The following is an 11,157-nucleotide window of genomic DNA, read 5'->3' as shown; positions in this document are numbered from 1 at the left end:
TTATTCTCAACTAACTTGATTCGCATGACTAGCACCATCCATATAATACAAGTCCCATTTCCATTCATCATTGTCAATCTTATCCTTGGTATGGATGTCCTAAAGAATACAGTGAGTAGGAAAGAACAAAGCCACACAACCAAGAGACTTTTTTAGTTGATTAATAGATAACATATTGCAATTTAGGGATGGAACAAATAGGGTATTAGACAAGGTAAAAGATGAGATAGACATTGTGCCAACTCCAACTACTGGAGAAAGACACACCATTAGCATTAGTAATAAAAGGTTTGGGGCTATGAGAGGACAAAGACCGAAAAGAGTATCGATCACAAGTCATATGATATATTGCACATGTATCAATTATCCATGTATTTGCACAAGTAACAACAAGGGTGCATAGAGAAATTAGACATACCTGGCTTGATAGTGAAATAAGAAACAGTAACCGAATTACCATTTCGAGCCGATTTAGTCACCTTGGAGGTTGAGGTTACCGGAGATGCTTTCATACCCTTAGGATGTCATTCTGGAAAACCATGTAACTGTGGAAACACTTATGTACCATATAATTAGTACCATTACAATGAGTGCGTCGTTGAACCTCATTCTTTTTAGGGCATAATCAATTAATTCCTAAAGGTTTTCCAACCATAGCCAGACTATTAGCCGAAGAAACAGCAAGCATAGCCTCTTCTCTATTAGCCCCAGCACACACAATAGTATAAGCAGTTTGAAGGTCAAGTAGATGTGTAGTAGATAAAACTCTCCCTCTAACATTATCCAGGTTTGGTTCTAAACCAACCAGAAAAACATACAATCTATTAGCACTAACCAAATTATTATAATGTTCATTATCCCTTGAACATTCCATAGGACAAGGTTGGATTGCATTAACCTCTTGCTACAAATTCTGCAAAATACCATATTATGTAATGATAGAGCGACCATTATGACGAGTAGACATCACCTAACAATGAAGTTGGTATGCTTTGGATGCATCCTGACTTACCGTATATTGTCTCCTAAGAGCCTCCCAAATTTTTTTAGCAGTACTCATCTGAATGAACAAAGACCTCACATCCTTGGTCATAGCATCCAAAAGCCAAGACTTAACCAAACAGTTTTCACATTCCCAATTAACCCTCAAATTGAGCAGAATTATGATCCTTTGGAGCAGCCTAAGTACCTGAGATAAGACCCCAACGTGTACGACCCTGGATTTTTTTTTGAGTATTCAAAGCCCATTCAGCATAATTGGTACCATCAAGTTTCTCTGCAGTAATCGCAAAATCATTAACAGTTATTGGAGGGAAAGATGGAACCAGAGACTCAGAAGAGAAGAAACAATGATATGCCTTCGATTAACCTTGGAAGACTTGGTTGGGACTAATTGGCCATGGGAGCAAACCACTAGAAAGCAGTGGAAAAAAAAAAAAGGAAAACAAAGATTGTCGATCGATCGATAGTACCAGCAAGTGCTCGGTGAAGGGTAGATGAATCGCAACAGAGAAACCTACCTTTTTTTCGAACACATGAAGAGAACCACAACCATAGGCGAAGATACCTCCAAAAAACACACAAAAACTTACAAGATTTTCAAGGAAAAAAAACCTTGAACAAACCCAAGAACAAGGTCAAGAACAAACCCTAAAAATATACCAAAAAACCCAAAATAGTAGTAAATAGGAATTTTGGGTGACTCTGATACCATGCCAAGAAAACGTTTTAGGGTAGAAATTTTTTTATATTATTATTCATCCTAACTTGGGTATTTATACAAGTACATATTAACCCTCATTACACAAGGAAACAATAATTACACACATGTCCCACTCTTTCCATATTTTACAAATACTCCTAAACTAACTAGGAAACACTCACATTAACACTTCAGTGGTTGCTTGACCTTAGGTGCTGACAAAAGGGGTGCAATTATAGCCGATGTCGTGCATTTGGCTATTGTTGCTGCTTCAAGCCTGATTTTTCCTTCTGCACGAGTTAAAACTTCTCTCACGTTGTGAAGAGGTTTCTTTACCAAGAAATTGTACAATTGCATCCCTGGGGTTAGCCCTTCGCAAAACACCATGGTCGGGGTATATATGTAGGTCACATTTCTCTAGGGTTGACATTTTAGTGAAGAACCGCTTTAGGTAATCCTTCAATGTTTCCTACTAATTTGGCTGGTGTTGAAGAGCACATTTATGTCTTTACTTCTTTTCTGGTTCCAAATGTACTGGGCGATAAATACCTCATAGAGGCTGGCAAAGTCGCTGATGGAAGATATCTTCAACTTCCTGAACCACGTCAATCTTAAACTGCCTGCTTCAGGCTAGTAATACTTCAGCGTCTTCGCTAATTTTGCTTGGTTTTGAAGAACACATCTATGTCTTTACTTCTTTTCTGGTTGCAAATGTACTGGACATTTAATACCTCATAAAGGCCTGCAAAGTCGTTGATGGAAGCTGGTTTAAACTGCCTAAACCACGTCAGCTCGGCGCTTCACAGACCAGAAGGAAACAACTTGCACATCAATCCTTTAGAACTTCCATTACCATTTGTTGCTGGAAATGGTAAATATGCTTCATGGGATCGGTGGTCCCATCAAAGAGTTTGAACTTTGGTGGGGAGAATATAGAGGGTTTCTTTGTCTTTTGGATTTCCTCCGTGAATGGGGATTTGTAGATCTACCGGTGTTTGGGACTTGTACTCCTTCATTATTCTTTCCACCCAATTTTCTCACTCATCATCATTCTTTTGACTCAACGATCTCATATTCTTTGTTATTTGCCTTCATATGTTTTCATACTCTCCAACATAGCATCATTATATATATGAACACAATCTATGATGATCCTAAGAAAACTTCAAAATATATTTTATCTGGGTTTTCCTTTATTTATAAGGTTTTTTAAGATATATGTTGCACAACAAATGGCTTCTCATACATATCTGATAGAGTTCCCACGTACATGTTTGTTTTCGATTCAAACCTTCTCTAAATCATTTTACACAACTATCAATATATTGAATTTCTAATTCTAATATAAAGTGCAATGTAAAATTGCCGAACCACAAGAGTACAAAATGTAATTAAACCCATATATAAATAGGCATACATTTAAAGGATTATGGTTTCCTCAGATGAATGAACTGAGGTAAATTGTATTGATTATATATAAGTTTACACACAGAGAATAATCTTACAATAATGACACAATCAATCTTACCTACCCTAAGAATCATATACATTAAACACCCTTGATTCACTAGGAAATACATATAAGGAAAGTCAAGGAAAGGAATTAAGTCTGATGGGAGGAAATCACGGTAGAATGAAATGGGGCTGAAGTTTTGGCTAATTGTGATGACCGTGAATCTTGGTGTTTATCATCCCCCTGCAAACTGAACGGGGGCGAGCGCACCAGAAGTTTGGAGACAAGTTCAAGGAAACGAGAATAAGATAAGCCTTTAGTCATGATGTCAACTAACTGATCGGCAGTGCAGACATACTACCAAGTTCATGGCGAACCACCTTTTCACGAACATAATGGTAGTCAACTTCAACATGTCTGGTCCGGGAATGAAAAATAGGATTGGAAGCAAGAGATAATGGCGAAATCTTATCACACTAGACTAAAGGAAGATAAAGAGGGAGGCAAAGATCTCGAAATAAATGCCGAACCCAATAAATGCCAGCAGCAGTGTATGCAAGTTGCCGATACTCGGCTTTAGTGCTAGAGCGAGAAACTCTTCTTTGCTTCTTAGATTGCCAGGAAATAAGATTGGACCCAAGATACATACAATAGCCACCTGTGGAAACATGATCGTCGGGATCTCCAGCATAGTCCGCATCACAAAAGGCATTAAGACGAAGGGATCCAGAAGTATAGAAGAGACCATGAGAAATTGTTCTTTCAATATACCGAAGAATTAGTTTGATAGCACCCCAATGAAGATTAGTAGGTGCATGAAGAAACTGGCACACCTGATTGACGACATATGTGATATCGGGACGCGTGATAGTGAGGTATTGAAGTGCGCCAACAACACTCCGATAAGGGAGCGGATCAGAAAGAAGAACCCCAGCATGAGAGCTCAATCGGTGAGTGGTAGAAGGTGTAGACACATATTTGCAGTGCAACATATCGTTCTTAGCAAGTAAATCCAGAGCATACTTATGTTGATTGAGAAACATGCCAGATGAAGAGCGAGAAGCCTCAATACCAAGAAAAAAAACAACGCGCCCAGATCCTTCATAGGAAATAAACGGTCAAGTGCTTAGACAAGAAAGACCATGTGAGCTGAATTGTTTCCTGTAAAAAGGATGTCATCTACATAAATTAACAAATAAATTGTAACGGAAGCAGTGTGATAAGTAAATAAAGATGGATCGGTTGTACAAGGGACAAAACCCAATTCCTCAAAATAACAAGAAAAACAAGAGAACCAAGCCTGTGGAGCCTGCTTAAGCCTATATAGTGATTGTTGAAGTTTACACACAAAATTAGGTCGAGAGGAATCAACAAAACCTTTAGGTTGCTACATGTAAACAAAACCATCCTCAGATAAACACCCATGTAAAAAGGCATTTTGCACATCCAATTGTTGAATGGGCTAGTGAAAGGAAACAGTAAGAACGAGAACAAGACATATGGTTGAATGTTTCACTATGAGACTAAAAGTCTCCCTATAATCAAGCCCAGCTTGTTGATGAAAATCATTGACAGCTAGGCAGGCCTTATAACGTTCAATCGACCCATCAGATCTCCTTTTAATCTGATAAACCTATTTGTTAGGGAGAACGTTCATAGAGGGTGAAGAAGGAACAAGAATCCAAGTGCCAACTTTCTACAAAGCATCATACTCAAGCTGCATAGCTGTTCCCCAAGCTTCATGCTTTTGATCCTGCACATAAGAACCAGGTTCAACATCAATAGCATTAGATAAAGAAGTCATAGCCCATTTGGGATTGCGCTTGACAATGCCATGTTTACCCCAAGTCTTCATAGGATGCTGATTAAGAATCACGAGTGGAGACGAGACAACAGTGACTTGACTAGATAAAGGAGAGATGTTGGGAGTAGACGATGCAGCGGACAGTGAAAGGGATGGCAGCGAGGCTACGTGGAGGAGAAGTAGGAACTGCGTCCGTGAAAGACGGTGGAGAGGAAAAATTATGATCAGTACTAGTAGGTGTAGATGTAGGCGTTGTGCTAGGCACAAGAAAAATCACGATTGTTCCGTCCTCCATGGCCACGATTGTTCCATCCTCCTTGATGTTGTGCTGCCATAGCATAATGATTGGTTGATTGCTCATTGATCAACCCTTGCCTATGAAAGCGACATTCAGTAGTGATGAGAAGTGCTTTAAGCCCATCCAAAGAGATAGGTGTGTCGCAGGCTTGAGATGAGCTCACAGAATTCTCATACAAAGGACCAACTTCGTCCATGATAATAGAGACAATTTCAGTCTCATTAACTGGTCTCCCTACTACATAAAGCAAATCGGCAATACGATTAATCTTCTCAAAATATTCAGAAATAGACAAATCACCTCTTGTAGTATGTAGAAGTTTATTCCTCAATTGAAGAATTATATGCTGTGATGTGGATGCAAATTTAGCAGTCCAAGTATCACAGACACATGTGCTTAACGCAACACTCAGTGACAGATCTACACTGTGGGCTAGGTGGGCTATAGCCCATCCCATATAAATATATATATATATATTACACCTACATTTTTTGCCTAGCCCACTCAATGAAAAAAAAAATAGTTTCCTAAATTTGTCTCTCTGCCTCTCTCCATTCATAACTGGTCCTTCTTATATTTTATTCTCTTAGCTATTTAGAGATTTAAGGATTTATGGATTCAATTTTTATGCAATAGTTGTGATATTTCTAATTTACTTTTAAATATTTGTAAAATTAAATGAGAATTAATATTTGATTATCCAAATTGTTTAAGAACTTAAGGAAAACTCGTGTAATTTATTGATGTGGGAATGTGTGATTGCTTTTAAACTCAATCTCAATTATTGAAATTGCAAGTTTGGAAACCAAGTAAGCTCTAAATTTCAATATTAAATTCTAGTTGCATATTGCTAGAAAAATAGGTTTCTATTGTATGATTTTGTTTTGTAAATATCCTTACATATCATGTTTATAATATATTACCAATATGTTCTAGTTTATAATATCGGATCATCCACAAATTTCGAAGAGAAGAAAATGTTTGTGATTCTGAGTCTCAAAGTGAAGGAGTTGATACTCAAAGAGTCGAGTTGGATCCAAATTAATTTTGAGAATACTACCAGTGCGCACTCTTGAACGTGATCCAAGATTACGTCAAGTAATATGAAAATATCCTATTAATGAACATGATAATGTTCGAAGAGCTTATAATGCACTTAGGACTATGTCCCCCCTGATTAGGTGTATCTTTTATGTTTATTAATGAAATTTGTTTCGTACCGTCGAAGTTTTTTTAGGCCCCATAATTCTAATTCCTGGATCCGTCCTTGGCAACACTCCTAAGAATTGGCTCAGTAAGTGAGCTATTGATAAAACTTAAGACAGCCTGATCATTCTTGATCCATTCTTCATATGCCGGATTAACAATATCACCAACAAGAAAGGCATTGGGATAGCGAATGGAACCATCTACATAGCCCAAGAGACCACGACTCTTGATAAAGGGTGTCATTTGGGCACGCCATGCTAAATAGTTATGTTTGGTGAGTTTGATACTAGTATTTTGAGAAGTGAGAGGAGTGGAAATAGTTGGAACAAACTGACCATTTTGGTGCAGTGGAGTGACAACAAGAGATGTAATAATAGAGCCAGAGGAAGTTGAAATCACAGAAGACAAAGGAGTGGAAAAGCCCAAGTTTGGGTTCACATTAGAAGAAGGGGTCTGTTGGCGTGAGTTATGAATAGATAGGTGACGTGAGCTGTTCATGGCTTAATTCTAGGAACTAATGAGTGATTGCTAATTTCCTGGCTGTAACTATAGTTGACTTTCCAATACTTTCCTAATTGTAATATTTTGAACTTGTATATATTTCCTCCAAACAGGAGATGAATAATATACTGAAAACCCAAAAATACCTTGTGTTAACATGGTATCAGAGCAATCCTAAACCCTTGGGATCTCTTTGTGCCGCTGCTGTGCTTTTTGGTTGGATCTTGCCTATTCGGCTATTCCGCTGCCGTGATCCGTTGTTGTGACGTGCCTACCCTGTTGCCGTAATCTGCTGTCGTAATGTGCTTATTCCGCTGTCGAAATTCGCTGCCGTGACCATCTCTTGTTGTTGGGTGTTTGTTGTTGCTATACTCATCGTTTTGTCATTCAATGGCCTCTGAAAAAGGTGAGAAAAGTAGTAGTACTGGTGCTAGTACTGCCAATTTCCAAGTTGCACCAGAGAAATTGGCTGGCTCTGCTAATTATGAATCTTGGGCTCGAGCGGCTCGTTTATCTATTGCTGGACAACGAAAAATTGGCTACATCATGGGATCAAAAAAGGCACCTCCACAGGATGACCCAAAATATGAAGATTGGGAAGAAGCAAATTGTCTTGTGCAATCTTGGCTTCTGAATGGGATGCAGAAACATGTTCGTGCCATATTTGATAGATTGGAAACTGCGAAGGATGTTTGGGAGGCTGCGAAAAAAACATACTCTGTAGGTCAAGACTCTTCCAAGTTGTATGAGTTATACAGGAAGTTTGTCAATACAAGACAAAATGGTGGATCTCTTGAAGCCTATTATGGTGAATTGCAACTTATTTGGCAAGAGATCGATGCTCTTGAACCAAACCAGATGAAGGATCCTGATGATATTGCCCTCCATGCCAAATCTCTTAACAAGATCAGATTATACTTCTTCCTTGCTGGACTCGACTCTCACTTAGATGCTGCTAGAGTCCGTGTTCTCCACACCGACCCTCTTCCTGACGTGATGAATGCTTATGCTACTGTGATTACTGAAGATAATCGACTAAAAGCTATGATGGATGAGTCTAAGACTGAAGGGAGTGCCATGGCTACTAGAACAGTAGGACCATATCGTCCTCCATCAATGTCATCTTCACCTGCACCTAAGACTATCTCTACTGTACCTCACCATGCTCCCTCCAAATATGGTGGTGGAAAATTTGTGCCCAAGGGGGAGCGAAAGTGCACTCACTGTGGGGGTGACACACATGTAGTTGAGAAGTGTTTCAAACTTCATGGCAAACCTGATTGGTGGGATGAGTATAAGGCGTTTCTCAAGAAGGATGATCCTGTAAGAGCCTCTCATGTCAAGATCGAGATAATTGAGAAAATTCCCCATGCAACCAATGACACTTCTGCCAATACATTCACTTCGTCGGTCAAGCCAGGTAACTCTAGTTATGCTTTAAGTACTCCTTCATTTACTAGTGATAATACATGGATAATTGACACTGGAGCTACCGATCATATGACTAATGACCCCACAAAATTTACCAAACTTTCTAATTGTTCCAAAAAGATGCAAATCACTAATGCTAATGGTGATTCATATCCTGTTACTGGAATAGGCACTATTCCTCTTACAACCAATATTAGTTTAGAATCAGTTCTCCTTGTTCCCTCATTATCTCATGATTTGTTATCTGTGTCTAAACTACTTACCACCGGCAACTACTCTGCCCATTTTTTTCCCAATGATTGCTTCTTTCAGGATCTTCGCACTCAGAAAAGGATTGGGCATGGTTTTAAGAAGGGGGAATTGTGGCTCATGTCTCCGTCCTTTGACTCAAGTACTGTTGCAACAGTTCATCATGATCATACAAGTTTGGAGAAGGATATTCATCAAATTTGGTTGTGGCATCGACAATTAGGACATTGTTCTTTTGGGTATTTGAAGCATCTTTTTCCTTCCTTGTTTGGTCATTGTAGTGGAAAAGACTTTAATTGTGAAACTTGTGTTTTGGCCAAAAGTCATCGCACTGTTTTTCCTACTAGTGATAATAAAACTGATGTGCCATTTGCCTTAATTCATTCTGATGTGTGGGGTCCATCCAACAATACTACACTTTCTGGAAAAAGATGGTTTGTGACATTTATTGATGATTGTACCCGCATGACGTGGGCATATTTGATCAAACAAAAGAGTGATGTTTGTGGTGTGATTCAGACTTTCTGTCGTATGGTCAAAAATCAATTCAACACGACTATACAAGTGCTTCGATCTGATAATGGGGGAGAGTATGTGAATCATAGTCTGACCACATTTTTCCAGACACATGGCATTCTCCATCAAACCACATGTCCTTACTCTCCCCAACAAAATGGAGTAGCCGAACGCAAAAACCGTCATTTATTAGAAGTCACTCGTGCCCTCATGCTTGACAAACATGTCCCCAAATATCTATGGGGCGATGCCTTGGTTTCCGCTGTTTATCTCATCAATCGAGTTCCGTCTCGGGTGCTACAGTATCACACCCCACTCCAAGTCCTCTCTGACAAACTGAAGTTGCCACCTTTGTCCAACCTTCCTCCTCGTGTGTTTGGTTGTCTCGCCTATGTTCATCTCCACCCTTCTCAGAGAAGTAAGTTAGATCCATGTGCTTTACCATGTGTGTTTATTGGCTACTCTCCTACACAAAAGGGTTACCGCTGTTTTCATCCTCCTTCCAGAAAATTATACACTACTCTGGATGTTACTTTCAATGAAGCGGCAGGGTACTTTCCTACCACAGTATCTGGTTCTCCTCTTCAGGGGGAGAGTGATGATGAAGAGAAGAACCCCGAGTGGTTAAGTATTGTTGATGTATATGATGTGGGTGCAAAGAGGGACATTGTTGAAACTATTGGACATAATGACACCACAGTTGAAACTACTCTACATGATGACAACGAGCCTACAATTCCCTCTCGTTCTCCTTCACCTGCTCAATCCGTTCCTGAATGTTCTGAAGAGGTAATTTCTGATCCTGATGATATTCTATCTGATGTGCATAATTTGTTTGAACCTATTCCTGAGACTTCTATCCCTGACCCTCAACCTCAAACTTATCAGTTACCTCCTAGAGCTAACCGAGGTAAGCCGAAAACCCAGTATGAGGCTGATCCCAAAACCAAAGCTAAATACCCCATTAGTAACCATGTGTCCACCCATAGATTGTCAAAGTCATATGAATCGTTTATTTGTCAAATATCTTCTGTATCTATCCCTAGTACATTGCAGGATGCTTTGGCAGACTCTAGATGGACCAAAGCCATGACAGAAGAATTGGATGCACTTCAGAAAAATGGCACTTGGGAGGTGGTGCCATTACCACAAGGAAAGAAAACAGTAGGGTGCAAATGGATATTCACAGTAAAACATAAAGCTGATGGATCTGTGGAAAGGTTCAAGGCCCGACTAGTCGCAAAGGGGTATACTCAAACATATGGTGTGGATTATCAAGAAACATTTGCCCCTGTCGCCAAGCTAAAAACAATACGTGTATTGTTGTCCTTAGCTGCCAATCGTGATTGGCCCCTGCTGCAATTTGATGTGAAAAATGCATTCCTACATGGTGACCTAAAAGAAGAAGTGTTCATGGATCTCCCACCTGGTGTTCCTACATCTGCCTCTCGAGAAGGTATGGTGTGTCAGTTAAGAAAAGCCTTATATGGATTAAAACAATCTCCTCGGGCATGGTTTGGCAGATTTACTTTATCTATGAAGAACTTTGGATACAAACAAAGTAACTCTGATCATACATTATTTTTGAAGCATAAGAAAGGCAAGGTGACAGCCTTGATAATTTATGTGGATGACATGGTGGTGACTGGTGATGATGAGGATGAGATTGTGAAGCTAAAAAGATACTTATCTACGGAGTTTGAGATGAAGGAATTGGGAGACCTCAAGTACTTTCTTGGAATTGAGGTTGCTAGGTCTGATGATGGTATCTTCTTATCTCAGAGAAAATACATTGTTGATTTGCTCACTGAGACTGGGATGCTTGCATGCAAACCCGTTGACACTCTAATGGAACAAAATCAGAAATTGGGGGAATACCTTGATCAGGTTCCTGCCAACAAAGAAAGATACCAAAGACTGGTTGGGAAGCTGATCTACTTGTCACATACAAGACCGGATATTGCATATGCTGTTAGTGTTGTTAGCCAGTTTAT

The sequence above is a fragment of the Dryas octopetala genome, chromosome 5 (genome assembly GCF_963921425.1).
Source record: "Dryas octopetala chromosome 5, drDryOcto1.1, whole genome shotgun sequence".
NCBI classification, from domain to species: domain Eukaryota; kingdom Viridiplantae; phylum Streptophyta; class Magnoliopsida; order Rosales; family Rosaceae; genus Dryas; species Dryas octopetala.
Note: the sequence above shows the minus strand (reverse complement) of the source record.